Below are 19,194 nucleotides of genomic sequence, written 5' to 3'. Positions count from 1 at the left end.
TTGATGTCAGCTGCCTATACAAAGCTAATATCAACCTCATTACTTTTACCCCACTTGCCACTGCACCAGGGCAAGTGGGAAGAGAGGAGACTAAGCGCCAGAATTGGTGCATCTATTGATGCACCATTTCTGGGGCAGCTGAGAGAGAATGTTTATAGTCAGGGAGGGGCCCAATCTCCATGGCCCCTTCCCAGCCTATTACTGCCTAGACTTTGCTGGTTATTAATTATAGGGGGGACCCCACATCATTTTTTTGGGGAGTCCCCTATTTTAATAACCAGTGAAGGCTAAGTATACAGCCGTGAGCTGATATTAATAGCCTGGGAACCTCCATGGGTATTACCCCCTTCCCAGGCTATAAACATCAGCCCTCAGCTATCAGCTTTCCCTCTGCTGGTTAATAAAAATGATGGGGGACCCCACGCCATTTTTTTCATTTATTAATTTATTACTTAAATACATGTACAGTAAGCTACACAAGCAAAGCACTGATTATATATCTCACTCACGTATTTCTAGCTATATGTTTTTAAGTATATTTAATTTGGAAACTAGCTCTAAAGGACATATAGAATTACTCTATTTCCAAAGCTAATGTTAGAATCGCAATGCATAAGGATTGCATTCGGATGCTAGGTGAGAAAAATCACATTATAATTGTATGACACTCGTCCGACTTTTCAGGAACAACATCGGACCGATTTTTTTTTTTTTAACGGTGATGGGTATGAGCCCTTAATCTGCAGTCAGTGTGTTACGGCTTGCCTTATTTTGGTACATTGGGAGTCCCATTTAGCGAATGCTAGATTTATTTTTTTTAACAGTCTTCTGATTACTTCTATAGAAGAAATTAGGTGTTTATTATTCTTTATTCAAGGAGGAAGATCTGTCTTTCTATCCTAGTATCAGCGCCACACATGTCCATAGGAATACCAAGAATTGCACCTTACCCCCGGGGCTCCGCTACAATACACTGCACACCCTATAGACAAAAGAACATTTTTATAATCTCAGAAAACTTGTTTAAATCTATGGGCCCAACCTCAACAGGAGAAAATTGAAAAGGAAGCTGTCACCTTTCCAATTTGAGAACAACATAAAACAAGGGTAGAGACCCCGATTCCAGCGGTGGATCACTTACTCGGCTTTTTGTTGTAGTTTTATTAAAATCACTGTTTTAAATGTAATCATTGCAGTCATAATTTCAGGCTAATCCAGCCTGAAGCATTGATCGGCAGATTTCTGCTGACAATATGCAGAGACTGATAACTGCCAATCAATTGTGCTCATCAGGGAGAGGAGATGGTTGAATCTCAGTTGGTCTTCTGCACTTGCATAAAAATGAATGGAGCAGCATAGCGCGTGACCGACCACCGCTCCATTGACTCAGGGCTCTTTAAAGCTCTAGTTGTTAGGATCGACGATTACCCCCTCCTGGTTTTGGCTTACAAATACTGATCGTTGCCTAATAGTGAAGCCCATACGATTCGATCAGCCGGCTGCCCAGCACTATATAATTGCACCCCACAAGGACAGACAGCCTATCCCCCCCCACCCCAACACTTGGCTGCATCCTGTACAAAATGAAAGATTACTTTACACCCTCATGGTGAAGGCAGAGACGGCGCAGGAGCAAATAAACAACCATTCACACACCTACCAATCATTGGTGAAGGGGGATCGTGTTTGCACGCTCCCAAAACTCTGTGTGAATGTAGTCTCAAGCCTTTTTGCCTTGGATGGGTACAGTGTACTAGAGAAACACTTCTTCGAGGGGGTCCTGAAATAGACAGATGCCCGCAAGGCTGAGAAGGTAAGAGTTCAAGACGACCAGGAGTGTACAGGTGCGAGGGAGAAGGTCCCCTCTGTTGTCCACAATGGAGCAGCATGCCAATGTCAATCAGGTAGTCTCAACCTAAGGTTAAGTTCCCACTATGAGTTTTTGACGCTGCATGTTTTCTCTCTGCAAAAAAAAATGCAGCGTCTTACAGTTCCAACAAATTGGATAGGATTTATAGTAATCTCATACCCTCTGTGCCTTTTTTTTTTTCACGCTGCATAAACTGAGCTGTGCTATGGATTTCAAATAGGCAACATGTCAATTTCTCCTGCGGGTAGGCTGAGTTTTATGTGCAGATTTTCTCCATAGAATTGCATTTTAGATGCGGAAACTCCGTAGGTGAAAAAAAAAAGCATTTAATTTGCACATGACTGTATGAATAAAGTTTCATTAATAAAAATGCATGTAACCTAATTTAGATAATGGGTGCAGAAATGCTGCAATATCAAAAACGCATTGTGGGAGCATAGCCTAAGACCTCATTCACACATATATGTGTTGTAGCTGTGGTTTTCACAGATAAAGCACGTACCTATTATAGTCTATAGGGCATTTCACATGTCTGTCTTTTTTTTGTGGACTTTTGCTCCATGTAAAATCACAGAGATGTCCGTTTTTTATTAGCATCTCTGATCAAAATCACTCATACAAGCGAACGGTCTGTGAAAATCTGAGACTGCATACGGATGACATGCCTGTGCCTGTCCGTGGTTAACATTGTACCGTATAGAAGAAGCTTTGCAACTTTTCTTTTTTTCATCTGAGAAAATCACTGATGAAACACTGATGGTAAAAAATGACACATTGACCAAACACTGATTTTTTTTTGCAGACATAAAAATCATGGATGTCTAAATGAGGCCTAAGCAAAATTTGAGTGCCCACGCATAGTTTGACCTATACTTTTTCCTTGTTTTTGTACCTATAAGTTGTGCTTTACCAGGCCCGGACTGACAGTCTGATGTGCCGGGCAGATTCCCAGTGGGTCGCTCCAAAACGGGCCACATGAGGATGGACTGGTCAGTAGTCAGTCACCGTGAATCTCCAGGTAGGCCCCTGTGCAGGAGTAAGCCACTTACCCCCCCCCCCCCAACATGAGCAATAGTTGGCTCATTACATTTGATTCTCTGTGTACAAACAAAAGTAACATCTCATCATTCATTCAACAAACTAACCAATGTATTATTATGTAGAAACAGAGGTAAATTGTGAAAGAGGATAACATAATATTTGCATGTAGCTGAACAGTGGCCACCAGAGTCAATGTTTCCAGTGGGCCCTTGCCCACTCTAGTCCAACACTATGCATAAGTATATTTTTTTTACTCCTTATTTGAAACCATGTTGTGATGCATGTTAACATCATGTATGTTGGTTCCATACTATTGGACCCTGTAAGTCTAAATACCTCTTAGAGATTAGGAGTAAGCCCCCTCTTTTGATGTATTCCTTGCAGAATTAGCATCAGGGAATTTGGGCTCCCTGGTATTCGGCAACAGAAACTCTCTTTATCTGGTATATGTAAATATGTGATTTATTTGGAAATTATTATTGCTGTATCTTTGTACTTGTCTGTTTCTTATCTATACAGAACTGATCAGATGCCTTGTTCTGTGGCTTTTGTAACTCGCAAATAGCCTTCTGTTTTACAAAACACTACAAATATTGTATGAATACAATAAGCATTAGAGGGGCTTTACACCCATACCTTTAATTAGGGATTGAATATCCTGTTGACATATAAAATAAATTGTCCCAAAAGGTTGCCCGCCCATTCTGGGGCCTTTATTTTTGTTGTTAAGACTGGGAATAATTGTAGTCAAGAGGTCACAGACGTCTCAGTAGCAACCTCTGTAGTGGCCAGGAGTAGTCATCATGGTGGTCTGAACTGGAGAACAAAATGAGAGACAAGGTCTACAATCAGACAAAACATCACTTGTGAGTCACTCGATTCGCCTCTGCTGACACATCTGTTTTAGTAAATTCTTGTATTACACATGAAACAACAATTCAAAAGCACTCTGTTGTTGTCCTTAGACATGTATAAATAAAAACTGGCCTAAATAGCAACTGTTTGTAGAAATAGCAATCCTAAAAGTCAATATGAGCCTTTTACCGAGCCACCTCTGTCCGATGCCTCTCACCCAGCCAAATCAGATCGCTTGCTTTGCACTGATGAGGGGGCAAACACCCTGAAACATGTGTCTGCAAATAGTGTTTGTTTTTAATCTGAAGTCCTGTGGCAAAGATCGTTAAATGGTCGATATTGATTTTCAGGATTGCTACTTCCAATAGGTGGTTCTAGAGTTCAAAGCCTCTTCATCTTGGAAGAAACAATTTGCCCCTGTGAAAAAGATGCGCATGTCTGAATGAAACCTTATAATTTTGAGTTCAATCATCCAGTACATTATTGCAAAAAAAAAAAAAAGTATCATGTTAATTATATATTATGTAATTGACAATACCTACAATGTACATACACATCATACCCCGGGAGGTCAGTACGATGAGGAAGTGTTTACCTGAACTTTTTCAGGGGATTTACAGTACAGTCATTCTTATTGACACCAGTTTTAGCAAAACTTAACGGCCCGCATTCTTTTTCTGTTTACTTCCTGCTCGACAGAAAGACAAATAATAAAAATGAATCATTGGCTATAGGAGGAAAAGAGAGAACACAAGAACAATCGTCTATTAAAAACCCTTATCGCCAAGATAAACAAGAAAAAAGTTATTGATAGATGGTTGTATTCTTCATAGATCCATCAATCGGTCCAATGACGTAATATCACCTTGAGCCTAGATAAGTCGTAAAGATTGTTTTTATGCCCATATATACGTGACCATGGTACGTTTTCCTTTTTGCTAACCACAGTTTTCCCAAAATAAAGCTACCTGCGTCCTCCTTCTGCGACTCCTGTGATTTTTATTCCATATTTTCATAAAAAAGCATCACATCTTTCTTTTTTACTATGGTCGCAGACCTGTATCAGTCTTGAAGATCTGTAACCCCCACATGCTACAAGCTGGAATGTTTTCTTCACGTTTCATGGATGTGTAACCAATGAGGCCCATCGTGAAACGCATACAGTTCTCTCTGGAATTCCATTCTAGTTATGTCTTGTTACTTCAGCAGAATACATCTGCTTATCATCAAGATTGCCGGCAAGTAACACACTGTTGGAAGCCAGTATTACCTAAAAGAAGCCAAGAAAAAATTATAATAATAAAAAAAAAAGTTACAAAAAAAAATCTTGACGTCAACAAGTCCTAGCCTCTGCACTACAGAATGTAACAGGTGTCCATAATCCGTAGTGATACATTTTTGGATTTCCAGAATTGAGAGAGCGTGGGCAGCTGACTAATAAGAATTGTCAGAAGGAAGGCTCATAAGTGCTGCCCATCGCATAAAAAGCAGGGAATCTGATTTGAAGAGGTTGCCCGGCCTTAGGCTACAACTTTACAGTCACTCTATGCGAGTTCAGACTTGTGTATCCTCACAACACAGAGGATTCTCCGACGTCAGGCGCAGCAGACACGTGACTGGAAGTATGCGGATTGGAATACATGCGATCATGTGCCGACTAGACGTGTGCTGTCTTGCTCAGTGCACGTCTAGTCGGAATGTGGCCGAAAGTATGTAAATCTCATACTTGCGGTCACATGACTGTCCGCTCTTGGCAGTGGAGAATCCTCGTGCAGTGCGTGTGCTGTGAGGATCCACTAGTCTACAGCTACAGTTGTAGCCTAAGGCCAGACAACCCCTTTAAAAAAAGATGTCTTCTAACAGTCTTAAACTGCCACCATAATGCAATTTAAGCCGATTGCTGGGGTCTAATAAAGTGTTTTAAGAGCCGTACTAACATTTCTATCTTCTAAAAATGAATTTTTAATCTGCAGCTTGGTGTATGTAAATAAATCAAGACTAATTTGGTGGGGTGTTGCACCCCCAGATTATTTCTGCAACAGATCCTCTAATCTTTTCCCCCATAGGCGTAATTGACATCCTTCCTACAATCCATGTCATTGTACGACTGCTGGAAATTTCGTGCATGTGCACCTTCTCTCACCTGCCTGTGGTCATAACCCCAAGAGCCCGGTACGATGAGGAAGTGTTTGTCTAAACTTTTTCAGGGGATCTTCAGTATAGTCATTGTTATTGACACCATTTTTAGAATAACTTAACATACCGATCTACGGATCAAAAGTTAATTTTTAAAAGATAAAAATGTTAGTGCGGGACTTAAAAGACTATTAGAACATAGCAATTGGCATAGATGAAGTTATGATGGTGGTCTGGGATGGTAAGGGGACTTGATACTTAAAGGGAACCTATTTGTATCTGCATTTAATGAGTTATTGAATCAGAGTGTCAACAATAAAAAGTTTGCTCAAACCCCACATCAAGCAACAGTGCCCCACTTGCCCTTGGGTCGAGTCTGGTATTGCGCCTTACCCCCAATCAAGAGTAAAGAGTAAAGCCCCCGTCTCACATAGCGAGATCGCTGCTGTGTCACGGTTTTGGTGACGCAACAGCGACCTCACCAGGTCCACGATGTCGCTGCTCCCCTGATCGTTGGTGAGCCTGCCTGTTTGACATCTCACCAGCGATCACATAGCGACGCAGCAACGATCCCTGACAGGTCGTATCGTTGTCGGGATCGCTGTAGCGTCGCTATGTGTGACGGGGCCTTAACTACAATACTAAGTACAATTACCCTATTGTAACATGTCTTATTCATTGAATTCAGGTTTTTCAATCAGTCCCATTGGCACAGGTGCGTACAGGCCCCTTGTCGTGCAGTCTGCATTTACCAATACTCGTTCTAAAGAACTCGCTGAATTTGAGTGCAGTCCTGTAATAGAAGCCATCCTATAACAAGTCAGCTTAATTTAGGAACCTCGGTGACAAAGAGGAGACCATGTAAAGTTACAGAGCGGGGGGCAGAGTGCTGAGGAGCGGAAGGCAGAAAAGTCACCACCGCTCTGCTGACTAACTACAAAATCCAAACTTCCTATGGGATTAACATCAGCACAAAACTGATCATCATGGCCGAGCAGCTGCATGCAGCCTTACGTCACCAAGCACAATGCTGAGCGTCAGATGAAGTGGTGTGAAGCCACCATTGGACTCTGGAGCAGGGGACACTATTTGGCATCTGATGGACGAGTTTGGGTTTCTCAAATGCCAGGGGATCATCATCCGCCTGTCTGCTTTGTGCCGACTGTAGAGTTTGGTGGGGGAGGATAATGCTATAGTGCCTTTTTCACGGAGTTCTGAGATTGAGAAGGCTAAAAGTTCTTGTTTTCTAGCCTGCCCACAAATCTTTGCTCGCATTTCTTCTAGCTCCCTATTAGAAGCACAAACTTTGTAGGAGAATCAGTTCCCAGCTGTGATTTTCTGAGCATTGATGGTCACCAGGGCCGATGCTCAATAAATATACATATACTTTACCTTTACTGATATTTATGACACTATTCAACCATATATAGATTTCTAAAAAAAAAATGACTTATCACTCCTTGGTTAAATGGACTAGTTCTAAAAGAACTACGCAATACAATACAATACAATACAACACAATACACCCAGTCTTCAACAAATTAATAAAAACCCCATTTACATCATCCACTTCCTTACACATTTATTGGACACATCCCAATGGGGACAATAATTCCAGAGAATAGATTTTCTTTTCCTCAACTCACAACAACTGTCCTAAAATAGATTTTTATATCATACATCGCTCTCCCTTCAGAGTATTGAACCACGGAAAAGAACAAAATTCTGGAAATTCCTGACAAACTCAGTTGACTTTAGAGAGTACCTAAAGGATTCTCTGAACAGATTTCCTTGGTGACAATGTGGCACCCCAGGGGTCTGGTTTCCACAGTAACAGCAATGTTATGTCTGAGAGCAGGTGGGAGGTCTCTTGGTCAGGGATCCTATGCATGCCACACCTCCTGCCCAGTCCTGGGAGGGGAAGAACTTCCCCTATATAAACCTAGGGCTGAGGCAGGGTTAGTGAGTAGAGAAGAAGTAGAGAAGAGAAGCAGATATAGGAAAAGAACATCAGGAGCTCTGTGGGAGCAGTGCTATAAGGAGTCAGGGGCTGGTAGCTGCAGAGCTCGCCCTGACTGAGAAGCTATCACCGGACCCGGAGTCCGAGGCTGTGGGGACTAATCTTTACCCAGCAGCAGAAACCGCCCGGCAGGGGATTTCAGGTCCTCTGGCCAAGAAACCCGAAGGCACGGTCACACGCGTGGGACCAGCACCGCCGTCGTGGAGCGGACGCCACTAGAAGGCCCCGAGTCACCGGCCATACGGGTGAGCACCACACGGTACACTCAGGGACGTGGGCTACTTATACCCGCCTCTAGCAAGGTAGCCAGAAGAGTACAGTCAGTTTGGGAGGCCTACAACTCCGTCTGGCCAGGGGAGATCCCATCTGCTCAAGGACTGACCAGGCCCCGATCGCTAGCCAGTACTCCGGGAGGGTCTATCTTTATCACCAGTAAAGACCCTGAACTACACCGCATCGTCTCTGAGTGATTCCTGCTACCCCCATCATCCACGTCGGCTGCCCTGAGGCCATACCCCTCCCGTTGGGGGTGATACTATCACGCTGCACAATCCTACCACCGGCCTCAGCGGTCTGCCCTGCAGCGGCAGCTCCTTCGCTGCATTCAACGGGTGGCGTAGTCGTACAACATCTACTGTTAAATATACTGCCGTCCAGTTTGACTCCCTGGGCACGGACCGGGTCACCGCCACGAGACTACTACCCTCATCTGATCCGGCTCCGGGTAAGCCCCCGTGCGCGCGATGCCGCACGACACAGCAGGCCCAGGGGCGCGTGAACTTTTGGCGTAGTCGGCAGGATCTCGTGCCCGCAACCACCGGGTACTGCGTGCCTGAAAAAGACTGTTCAAACTTACCAGTGGTGAAGATTCCCGCCATCCGTGGAGGTTTCCCGCCATCCGGCGCCATCTTCTACCTTCTTCCCGCCATCCGCGAAGTTTTCCCGCCATCCGGCGCCATCTTCTGCCTTCTTCCCGCCATCCGTGGAGTTTTCCCGCCGTTGGACGCCATCTTGAGGACGCCGCGCGGGAAGAAGAGGGGCGTGGACTCCGAAAGCGCGCGAGAACTGAAGCCCCGCCTCACGTCCGGACGTCGCGTAAGGTCCTGGAAGGAGCCCAGCAGACGCCGACGTCACAGGAGCGCGACGGAAGGTCCTCAACCCTGACGATCCACTGCGGAGCCGCGGCCTACGGAAGAGGATCATCGCAAGGTAGGCCACGGTCCACTAGGGGGGAGGAAGATGTCGGATACGGAGGAGAGCTTCACTGCCTCAACCCCCGCCAGCGCCACCGCTGCTGCAGTCATGCCTTTCACCATGCCCTATATCCCGGGAGCGGCCTGGCTACCCCAGTACTCAGGGGAGTCACATACCCTGCATGACTTTAGAGAAAAGCTGGATAGCCTCTTCCAGGTGTATCCCCTCACAGAAGAGCAAAAAGTGAGCATCCTGGTGGCCCAATTAACCGGCGCAGCCCAAAGGGAGGTAAAGTCCTGGCCACCTGGGGGGAGGACTGTTGCAGGGATACTAACCCGGCTGAGGGACACCTTTGATACCCACACCTCAGCCGAGATCAAGCTTAGATTCTACGGGTGCAAGCAGCGAGCATACGAGAGTATAAGGGACTATGCCCTGAACCTACAAGAGGCCCTGAGAGCCATTAAGCAGACCGACCCTGACGGCGTGGGAGACGAGGACAGGCTGTTGACTGAACAATTTATAGAGGGTTTATATTGCAATGCCCACCGAACCCAGTTGCGGGCAATGGCCTTACAGGACCCTCATCTGGGATTTGCACAGTTCAAGGACAGAGCCATCCGGGTGCTCCGAGAACCGGCACCAGGTGGCGTTGTGACCCACAGACGCCCCACTACCACTTACCACCAGGAGGCGGCGCCCTTGTCGGCAGGGCCTGTGGGAGCTGATGCGCAGGCTTTGAACAATGACCCGGCTCCAGACCTGCACCATCAGGTCCAAGAGCTAGCTAAAAGCGTTGCCGCGCTAACCCGAACTGTGCAGTCTTTACAGGTTTCCACTCCAGGGAAGATCCAGCTGGCATCCGGACCGGAGGACATCCCATGGCGTCGACCAAGGAGGACCCCACCGGCCAGAGGAAGACCCAGCGACCGATACAACGAGGACGGACAACCCATCTGCCGCCGCTGCAATCAACCCGGACATATGGCAAGGTACTGTCCTTTAAACTGGCACAACCTGGGGTAGAGGGCCAAACCCCAGGAAAAAGATCATCAGGCCCATCGAACTGGCGCGACAAATATGTGGGAGGACGTCCAGTCTTGCCTGTGGTACTGGATGGCATCCCTATGAGTGCCCTACTGGACACCGGGTCACAGGTTACCACTATCCCGTACGTGCTCTTCAAGCAGTACTGGAATGACTCGGATATCACCCGCTACCCTGACGACGATTTGAGTATCATCGCCAGCAATGGTCAGCCCGTGCCACAGATTGGATTTAAAGAGGTGACCATTAAAATCGGTAGAGTTGAACTGGCGGCACAGGGACTGATCATTGTAGACATTGACAAGCACGAGAGTCACCCAAAGATAACTCTAGGAACTAATGTAATTGAAAATTGTCTTGCAGAGGTGATTTTCCTTTTACAGCAGGTTGCCAAGAACGCCAGCTCCGGCCAGCAGCGAGTGCTCCAGAAAGAGATCCGGGCACTGATGCGACGGCAACAGATAGAACTCTCCGGTGGTGAGATTGGTAGCGTAAGAATGTGTGACCCTTTCCCTATTGCCATGCCCCCAAAAAGTGAAATGATGATTTGGTGCCGGGCAGCTATTGGTCTGAGAGGTAGAGATTACCAGGCAATGGTAGAACCAGTTTACTCAGACAGTAGGCCCACCATTTTGACAGCACGGGGGGTGGTCAATGTACGCCATGGGAGGGTGCCCGTTCGCATAATAAATATCGGGAAGAGGGAAGTGCACCTGCCCCGGTATGCCACGCTAGCCAAATTGTATACCATCAATCAAAATTCCATACAGTCCGTAGAACCCTTGCCTCCATCTTCCCCGGAGGAAGGTAACGGCTCTAAGGAAACAATGGAGGACTGGTGTCAGCAACTACATTTGGGTACTGACTCCACTCCCTCACACCAGAGACAGGGAGTCTATCGGGTGGTTCAAGAGTACGAGAGAGTGTTTAGTAAACACCCGTTAGACTTCGGGCGAGTCAAGGGGGTAGAACACCGCATCCCCACGGGAGACCATCTTCCCATAAAAGAGAGGTATCGACCCGTACCCCCTGCACACTACCAACACGCCAAGGGGATGCTTAGGGACATGAAGGAGGCTGGGGTGATCAGGGATAGCTGTAGCCCCTGGGCAGCTCCACTAGTCTTAGTCAAAAAGAAAGACAACACCATGAGGATGTGTGTAGATTACCGGAAAATCAACCGTATCACACACAAGGATGCGTACCCCTTACCAAGGATAGAGGAGTCTTTGGCTGCTTTAAGATCTGCTAACTTCTTCTCTACCTTGGATCTCACTAGTGGGTACTGGCAGGTTCCTGTAGCAGAGGCGGACCGGGAGAAGACCGCATTCACCACCCCGATGGGACTTAGCGAGTTTACCTGCATGCCGTTCGGACTCTGTAACGCACCAGGAACCTTTCAACGATTAATGGAGTGCTGTCTGGGCCACAAAAACTTCGAGACGGTCCTGTTGTACCTGGACGATGTCATCGTATATTCCAAGACTTATGAGGACCACCTGAAACACTTGGCGGAAGTGTTCGAAGCTCTGGCAAACTACGGCCTAAAGGTAAAACCCTCCAAGTGTCACCTCCTAAAACCAAAGGTGCAGTACCTGGGACACGTGGTGAGCGCTGACGGAGTGGCTCCCGACCCTGATAAGATCACCGCAATTAAGGAATGGCCAAGTCCCTCCAGTGTAAAGGAAGTGCGGCAGTTCCTCGGGTTGGTAGGCTATTACCGCAGATTCATCCCCGGTTTCACCAAAAAGGCAGCTCCTATGCAGGACCTCCTGATAGGCCAGTCCCGGAAGGCCAAGAACCAGAAGCCGCCCTTCAAATGGGAGAAGTTAGAAGAAGAGTCCTTCCGCCAGCTGAAGATGGCCCTCACGGGGGATGAAATCCTGGCGTACCCTGATTACAGCCAGCCCTTTATCCTCTACACCGACGCAAGTAACATCGGGCTAGGAGCCGTACTGTCCCAGATCCAGCAGGGGAAAGAACGAGTAATCGCTTACGCCAGTCGAAAACTGCGACCCACCGAAAGAAACCCTGAGAATTACAGCTCATTTAAGCTAGAGTTCCTGGCAGTGGTGTGGGCAGTCACCGAACGCTTTAAGCACTACCTCGCTTCTTCCCGGTTCACCGTGTACACGGATAACAACCCGTTGACACACCTGGACACGGCAAGACTCGGTGCCTTAGAGCAGAGATGGATGGCCCGTCTGTCCAACTACGAGTTCACAATCAAATACCGGGCAGGACGCTCCAATACCAACGCGGACGCCCTGTCCAGGATGCCAAACCTACCGGACGTAGGAGAAGATTCAGAGGGGCTGGAAGAAGTCGAACTCCCCGCGTTCCACCGTCATGGGACTATCCAGTATTCCCATCGGGTAAGGAGTAAGCAAGCCGCTACGTTTAACCCCTTGCCTCACTACAACTGGGAGGAAACGCAAGACAGTGACCCTGCCGTCCGACTGGTGAAGGAGATGCTGACTCGGTCAGAGGCTCGCCTTGACCCAGACGCCCCGGAGGAAGCCAAACAACTGTGGGCTGAGAAGAGTCGACTGTTCCTTTACAAGGGGAAGTTGTGCCGCAGAATGGTTAACTCCCGGACGCATGAACTAATCTGGCAAGTAGTGGTGCCACGAAGAGACGCAGCCATGGTGATGGAGGCATACCACGACGGGGCTGGACACTTCGGATGGAAGAAGTTGGAGTTCCTGCTGCGCGGGCGGTTCCACTGGGTAGGCATGAGGGGAACCATCGAGAGGTGGTGCAGAGACTGTGGCCCGTGCAACCTAAGAAGGAAGGACCGTGCCAGCCAGAAGACCCCCCTTCAGTCCATCGTCACCAAGCAGCCGTTGGAACTGGTAGCCTTGGATCATGTAAAACTGACCCCAAGCAGAAGTGGCTACGTCTACGCGTTAACCATTGTGGATCATTACTCCCGGTTCTTGGTTGTCGTCCCCGTTAAGGACTTAACAGCTCAAACGGCAGCTAGAGCCTTCCAGCAGCATTTCTGCCGTCCACACGGGTACCCGGACCAAGTGCTGACGGATCAGGGACCTGCCTTTGAAGCGGAGGTCTTCCAGGAATTCTGCAATCTGTATGGCTGCCGGAAGATAAGGACGACACCCTATCATCCTCAAACTAATGGACTTTGTGAGAAAATGAACCAGGTGGTAATGGATCTTCTGAAAACGTTGCCCCTGGAAGAACGCAGTCTGTGGCCTGAGAAGCTGCCCGACCTGGTGGACCTATACAACTACATCCCTGTAGGTTCCACCAACTGTACCCCGGCTTACCTAATGAGGGCAAGGCCTGGTAAGCTACCTGTTGACCTGGAGATGGGAGTCCTGACACCCGAGGACACTTCACCGGAAGCAGACTGGGACACAGAGAGGCAGCAGCAGTACCGGAAAGTACAGGAGAGCGTGGAGCGAAGTCTCTGTCTCGCTAGGGAAAGACAAGAGAAAACTTACAACCAGTATGCTCCCGCTGTTCCCCTGGTACCCGGAGAGCAGGTCTTGAAGAGGAAGAGACGGCTCCACAAGTTGGACGACCAGTGGGAGAAGGACCCGTACACCGTACTGCCCTCAAGCCACGACAACCCGAAGGTTTGTACCATCAGTAAAGACGGAGGGGAAACCACAGCCATTGTATCCCGGGATCACCTGAAGAAGTGTCCCGAACAGCTATGGAACCCAGAAGGAGAGCAAGAAGACCCTCGACCCGTAGAGGAAAGGGAAGATATGGTTAGTACTGTGCTCGGAGACTTCCCTCGGTCCTGGACTCAAGTCAATGGTGCAGTTGTGGTACCCGTCCTCACGTTCCTCCAACCAGCATCCCAAGTGCCTACGGAGCAACAGGTAGAGCTGGAAGAGCAGCCGGTCCGGGAGGCAGCAGACTCCACACAAGCAGAACAGGAGGATCAACCCTCTGCTCACAGTGAGCCTGCCGTACCCCTAGTGAGCCAAAGAGCCCGTAAACAGCTGCCCAGTTTACCCTTGACAGCTCCTACACCCTGTAGTTCAGGGCCAGACAGTCAGCTCCGTAGGTCCACTAGGGCCACTAGAGGCCAGTTACCCGCACGTTGGAGGATTTGAAGTGTTTAAATTGTTTTATTTGTGGTCACCTGTCTGTTACTTGTAAATAATTATGTGTTTCTAGTTATTTTTAGGAGTCCTTGGTGGATTTACCGGGAATCCTTCTACAATTGGTTGGAGCGTAACCTAGGAATGGACTAAAGACTGTTAAGGACTCGGGGCAGGACAGACCCCTACCTGGTTACGTCTCCCTGTTTTGGTGAAATGGACACCTTGCTTTTCTTTAAAACTGCACCCGGTTGCGGACACGCCGTAACCATCTTTATGTGTTTTTCTCATTGTATTATAGTTGTTTATACCTTGTTATGTTTTTCTAAAAATATGTTTAGTCCCGGAGTACTAAATTTCACTAGGGGGGAATGTGGCACCCCAGGGGTCTGGTTTCCACAGTAACAGCAATGTTATGTCTGAGAGCAGGTGGGAGGTCTCTTGGTCAGTGATCCTATGCATGCCACACCTCCTGCCCAGTCCTGGGAGGGGAAGAACTTCCCCTATATAAACCTAGGGCTGAGGCAGGGTTAGTGAGTAGAGAAGAAGTAGAGAAGAGAAGCAGATATAGGAAAAGAACATCAGGAGCTCTGTGGGAGCAGTGCTATAAGGAGTCAGGGGCTGGTAGCTGCAGAGCTCGCCCTGACTGAGAAGCTATCACCGGACCCGGAGTCCGAGGCTGTGGGGACTAATCTTTACCCAGCAGCAGAAACCGCCCGGCAGGGGATTTCAGGTCCTCTGGCCAAGAAACCCGAAGGCACGGTCACACGCGTGGGACCAGCACCGCCGTCGTGGAGCGGACGCCACTAGAAGGCCCCGAGTCACCGGCCATACGGGTGAGCACCACACGGTACACTCAGGGACATGGGCTACTTATACCCGCCTCTAGCAAGGTAGCCAGAAGAGTACAGTCAGTTTGGGAGGCCTACAACTCCGTCTGGCCAGGGGAGATCCCATCTGCTCAAGGACTGACCAGGCCCCGATCGCTAGCCAGTACTCCGGGAGGGTCTATCTTTATCACCAGTAAAGACCCTGAACTACACCGCATCGTCTCTGAGTGATTCCTGCTACCCCCATCATCCATGTCGGCTGCCCTGAGGCCATACCCCTCCCGTTGGGGGTGATACTATCACGCTGCACAATCCTACCACCGGCCTCAGCGGTCTGCCCTGCAGCGGCAGCTCCTTCGCTGCATTCAACGGGTGGCGTAGTCGTACAACATCTACTGTTAAATATACTGCCGTCCAGTTTGACTCCCTGGGCACGGACCGGGTCACCGCCACGAGACTACTACCCTCATCTGATCCGGCTCCGGGTAAGCCCCCGTGCGCGCGATGCCGCACGACACAGCAGGCCCAGGGGCGCGTCAACAACATTGTACATTTAGACGACACCTTTGCTATCCTATCCTCAGGGGCTTCAGAATTGTTTCACCCAAAATGCAAACAATCATGTTTTGGGTTTTAACCCAACATTGCAGCCCTCACTGTCAACCACTACAACGGGAAGCTAAACAATAGTATTTTGTCCAAACCCAAGCACATGTCTGTTTCAAAAGTTCTTTCTGGACAGGCTGCTTGTTTCCTGACCCAAACTCAACCCTGACCCGTATAGGCATATATGAGGCTGTTGAGTTCAGATGAAGAGATCCACAGCCGGTATGGAAATCAAGGTTCTAGAAACAAAGATGTTTCATATATTGTATGTTAAAGTGGTTGTCTGACAACACAAAATTTCTAAACAAAAAAATTAATAATTACTTGTGATATCTTTAGAAATGTCCTGATCCAACTGCCATAAATGTATCAATTTGGAAACCAATTAAATTTTTGGTACCTACTGTAAAATCTCTCTCGGAGCCTTCATTGGGGGACACAGGAAACCATGGGTGTATGCTGCTGCCACTAGGAGGCTGACATTATGCAAAAAAAAGTTAACTCCTCCCCAGCAGTATACACCCAAAGACTGGCAAGAAGCTAATCAGTTAGTGAGAAAGCAGTAGGAGAAGCAACAGGTATACAACAATCATGACATAACCAGAACCAACAATAAAACAAGGGTGGGTGCTCTGTCCCCCAATGAAGGCTCTGAGAAAGATTTTACGGTAGGTACCCAAAATCTTAATTTCTCTATTGCTTCATTGGGGGACACAGGAAACCATTGGACATCCAAAGCAGTGCCAAGGGTGGGTAAAAGAGTAGTACCCTCAAGTCAGAGCTTGGATCACTGCGACCTGCAGGACCTTTCTACAGAGATTTGCATCCGACAAGGCATAAGTGTGAGCCTTGTAGAACTTGGCAAAGGTATGAATGGAAGACCACATAGCAGCCTTGCAAATCTGTGTGGCCGACGCCTGGTGTCGGACGGCCCAGGAGGCCCCTACTGCACAAGTGGAGTGCACGGTGACCCTAAGTGGACGCGTTCTGTCGCTTAGTCGGTAGTTAGAATGGTAGAACGAATCCAGCGGGCAATGGTAGATTTGGAAGCAGCCAAACCTTTTCAAGGATCTTTGGGAGTTATGAACAGCGAATCTGCACATCTGATGGGTGCTGCCCTGGAGAGGTATAAACAGAGGACTCTTACCAGGTCCAGTTTATTTAGAGACTGCTCTAGAGGATGAGAAGTGGATGGACAAAAGGAGGGAAGAACAATATCCTCACATTAAGGTGAAATGCAGAAACCACCTTAGGAAGAAAGGATGGTATTGGACATAACACTACCTTCTCCTGGTGGAACACTAGATAAGGGGAACGACAAGAGATACAAGTTCGGAAAATCGTCTGATAGACGTGATGGCAACCAGGAAGGCAACTTTCCAGAAAAGGAGTGAAACAAAAATTTCTCGTAGAGGTTGAAATGGTGACTCTTGAAGAACATCGAGCACTAGATTGAGGTCCCAAGGTTCTACCGGAGGCCGGTACGGGAAAAAGGAGTACGCAACTCCTACAGGAAGGTCTTGATCTGCTGGCAAGAGCTAGATTCTTTTAAAAAAGGATGGATAGAGCAGACACCTGGCCCTTGAGAGGCCTGATGGTAGGAAGGACAAAATATAAGGCAGATGAAAGACCATCAGGTAGGTCTGATTAGTTTTGCACAAAAAAAAAAAAAGGCTTTCCACATCTGGAGGTAAATGCAAGAGGAAGGCAGCTTCCTAGCTCTGATCATGGTCTGAACAACCTGATCGGAGAAACCGGCGGATTTTAGAACTGCAGTCTCAACAGCCATGCCGTTAAATTGAGCGACTGAGAAATCAGGTGTAAAAGACGGCCCTGCGAGAGAAGGTCTGGGAGTTTCCGTGGAGTGTCCACGAGGTTGATTACTTCTACGTAATAGGGTCTTCTTGGCCAGTCTTGAGCCCAGGGGATCAGTGGCAAGGGAGGGAACTGGTACGGTAGAGAGAACTGAGACCAAGGAATTACCAAGGCGTCGGTGCCGATTGCCAACAGGTCACGTGATCTGGAGCGGAACCTTGTGATTCAGTCTTTACGCCATCAGGAGTCCCCCATCGGAGACAAATCTTGTGGAAGACTGCTTGGTTCAGGGACCAGTCACCAGTGGTGATACCCTCCCAACTGAGAAAGTCGGCCGCCCAGTTCTCCACTCCTGGGATGTGTACTGCCGAGATCATCAGCATGTTCTGCTTGGCTCATAAACAGAAGTCGCATGACTTCTGCCAATACTGCTCGAATTTGGGTTCCTCCTTGGTGGTTTATGTATGCCACCGCCATGGCATGGATTTCAGTTTTGACCCAAATAAGATGGTTGAGAAGATCCTGCCAGTGAAGTAGAGCAAGAAAGATTGCCCTGAACTCCAGAATGTTGTTGGGAAGAGACTATTCCTGGGCGGTCCGTGGGCCCTGGACTGTTAAGTTCTGAAAAACTGCTCCCCAATCAAGAAGACTCGCATCTGTTGTAATGATCTTCCAATGAGGTGGTAGAAAAGATCTCCCGCGATAGACTAGGGGAGATTGAGTCCACTATTCTTTATTCAGACTTCTTTATTCGAGGAGGGAGAGTGATTAGTCGATCTATGGAGTAAGTCGACCTGTCCCATCTTGATAGTAGAAAAAGTTGAAGGGGACGCATATGAAACTGCTTCCATTGATGTTATCATCCTGCCTAGGATGCTAATACAGAAACGGAGCAAATGAGGAGATGTGCCTCTGAGGGAGAGAATCCCGCGAGGTAGAACAGATCGTTTTACTTTGACACCACGCAATCAAGAGGTTTTTATGCCCAAAGAGCATTCTCAGAAAAACAAGACGTTGGACCGGGATCGAAGTTTCAGAGTTGACTTCGGGATGTTGATAATCCAGCCTAAATGGGAGAGGGAGTCCAGAGTGATCTGTAGACTCTCGTGATATGTTGAGGAGGACGCAGCCTTGATGAGGTGGTCGTCTAAATAAGGGGTGATGTGGATGCCTCTGCACCGAAGAATGGCCATAACTGTGGCCATTATCTTAGTGAAAACCCTAGGGGCCCATGTCGCTGGAAAGGACGGGCAGAGGGCCGAGCACACAGACTCCAAGGCTGATTTGGCGAGGGCTCCTTTAAGGAGGTTGCATCAAAGAGAGAAAGAATAGGGCTAGTGGAGAGCGAGAGACCGGGGTGTCCACTGAGGGAGACACTGCACATTTTTGAAGCAGATCAGATGTAAAAGGATACAAGACGCCCATGCGCTTTAGTTTCTGGAAACGCTTGTCTGGATGTTCCCATTCCTTAGTCAAGATTCAGGTGAATTCCTTGTGATTGGCGAAGGTTCTGGGAGGACACTTAGTCTTTCTGAATGATACAGTCTGCTCAGAGGAAGATGTTTCTGGATCCTCTATGTTAAGGGTCTGATTGACGACTACAAATCAGACTATCATGTCCTGTAGTTTGGGTTTGGAGATCTGTTCGGAGTCTTGATCAGAATCTGACTCAAATTGGTGTTCTGACTCCTGCAGAGCTGG

The sequence above is a fragment of the Phyllobates terribilis genome, unplaced genomic scaffold (assembly GCF_046119375.1).
Source record: "Phyllobates terribilis strain yellow unplaced genomic scaffold, ASM4611937v1 Scaffold_9__5_contigs__length_417890890, whole genome shotgun sequence".
Taxonomy (NCBI): Eukaryota; Metazoa; Chordata; class Amphibia; order Anura; family Dendrobatidae; genus Phyllobates; species Phyllobates terribilis.
The sequence above is the reverse complement of the archived record's forward strand: the minus strand, read 5'-3'. Positions refer to the sequence as shown.